Here is a 2,359-nt window from a genome sequence, read left to right as displayed (position 1 = left end):
TTTAATTACATATATGCATGCAACTCTGCCTTCTAGATGTATGTATTTATGAGTATACGTTCATCTAAATTCGAACAACTTATTAAATTTTACATGCTTCATTATTATTTACTTTGTGTGCCAAAATCATCAAAAAAATTGTTATTCTATGTTTTGACAGATATTTCTTGCAAGGAATGTTATAATTTTTTTTAATAACTGGGCTGTGCTAAAAAGAACAAGAAGGCCGAAGAAGACAAAGATCACTCCTTACAATGAAATAATGTTATGATTGTTTTTAGCTTTCGAAGCGGTGGCAGATATTGGTGGAAACAGAAGATGAGAAAGAGCAATGGAAGTGTGCTAATCTTTGCATGACTTCCTTCTGTAGCAACATGAGTTTTCTACTATATATAGTAATGGTACGAACGCTATTGCGTGAGTTGGACACCGGTACACTAGTACATGAGTTGGACACTGGTACACTAGTATTGAGTTGGGCATTATTACGTGAGTTGGACCCTGGTAGACTGTTGCGTGACATCGACACTGGTACCGAACTAAGTGTTGTCTCTTTTGTGATGATGATGCAGAATAAAAGAGATGTGAGCAAAGCTAATCACGTCTTGATTGAAGCATCAAAACATAGTTGTCACAAGTCTAATGTGTAACGCCAGATCAAACATTCCAATGTGTGGCTGCAAATGAGCCTTCTTGCCTTCATTTTATCTGTATTTCATTAATATTTGTTCATACAATTTCCTCACTAATAACCGGGTCTAAGAATTGACACAATTTTTTTACCTACACCTACCTCATAATGGCAATCTTAATTTCCTTGAATTGTTCCACACAGACTTAATTTATTCTAGTCACATATATGCATATCACACCTGGCTTACGGACGTATGTATTTATCAGTATATATTAATCTAAACTTTAACAAATTAGTAAATTTGACATGATTTATTGCATGGTACTCTTGCGAGGCAAGCGCGTATTTATCATTTTTTGTTATATAGTATTTACAAATATTCCTTGCAATGAAATAATGTGACGATTTTTTAGTAACTACAAGTCAGAAGATGCCAAGGATAAGCAAATGGGGCAAGCTTTCGGAGAGGTGGAAGCTACTAAGCCTTGCGTGGCCGCTTGTAGCATACGCGAGTTGGACAGGCATCGATGCTTTGTGTTTTCGTTCGCCGAGGTTCTTGTTTTCTTCTTTCTTTTTGGACGTTTTACCGAACTAGGTGTTGTCTCTTGTCTAATGATGATGCAGAGAATAGCTGTGAGCAAACCTAATCACGTTTGGAAAGAGATTTTGATGTATATGTTATTCGCGGTACCCATCTCCCTTGTTGCGTCATGTTCGTTGGTTAGAAACTAAATCAAGCAACCTTAACAGCAGTAGTCAGGAAATTAAACTTGGTTGAGTTGGTCAAGCAATCTACAACTTTAATGTGTGGGAGTGATGGATGCTTTGATACTTGTGGACTACCGGTGCCTCGTCGAACCATCAAGAAACCTTTGCTAACTTTTGTGACTTTATAATGAGATGATGCGTGCTGTATATCCAACAACAACAATGCATATACGGAATTTTTTTTTGAAGTCTTTGCCCCGGAGGCTTGATGAACTCCATTTGCAAAACACATGTTGTAGCCTTGTTTCCATACAGTTTTGCATCCTTCTTGAAAGTATTGATTTTTGGTGCCCCGGCAACTATTTTTCCTGTGGGTGGTTCCCTGACTACTATGTGGGGCGTATCATCTTTGTGGGCATCTTGGTGATTTTTAGTGTTTTAGTTTGCCAAGTTACCGATGACGTGTTCCGTAACGTTAGCCACTAGAACGCATACTTTGCCTTTCGTAATCCATTCGACATTTGGTGTTGGAATAGGGAGTCCAAATATCATAAACCTATAAACTTATTTTTTTTAGAGGAGAGGGAAGAGCTTATGATGACGTTACAAATTGGATGATGTCAAAGTGAAGAGAATGCGAGATTTTCTCATGCACAAATGCGGAGTCATCACGATCGTGGAAACATGATGAATATTTGCGTGGCACCTTTTTTATACTAGAGAATTTAGTAACGAACTAACAAATATGACTGCACGACATTGGAGCGTCCCCATTCACCACTGCTAATGCATCTCCAAGATCCCGAATACCAAGTGTTAGATCTGAATCCATGCACCGATCGAGAGACTCACACGAGAAACTGGAGGAGCAGGAAGCAAGTATGACAGAACAGGCCAAGTTTCCTTCTCCTTGATTAAAACATAATGTGCCCCATAAACAAGGAAGCACGGAGAGGGAGGATGCATTTTTGTGCAACGATAAACTAGAGGAGAAGTAAGCCACAAAACCAAATGTTA

This window comes from Triticum aestivum, chromosome 4D (assembly GCF_018294505.1).
Source record: "Triticum aestivum cultivar Chinese Spring chromosome 4D, IWGSC CS RefSeq v2.1, whole genome shotgun sequence".
Taxonomy (NCBI): domain Eukaryota; kingdom Viridiplantae; phylum Streptophyta; class Magnoliopsida; order Poales; family Poaceae; genus Triticum; species Triticum aestivum.
Note: the sequence above shows the minus strand (reverse complement) of the source record.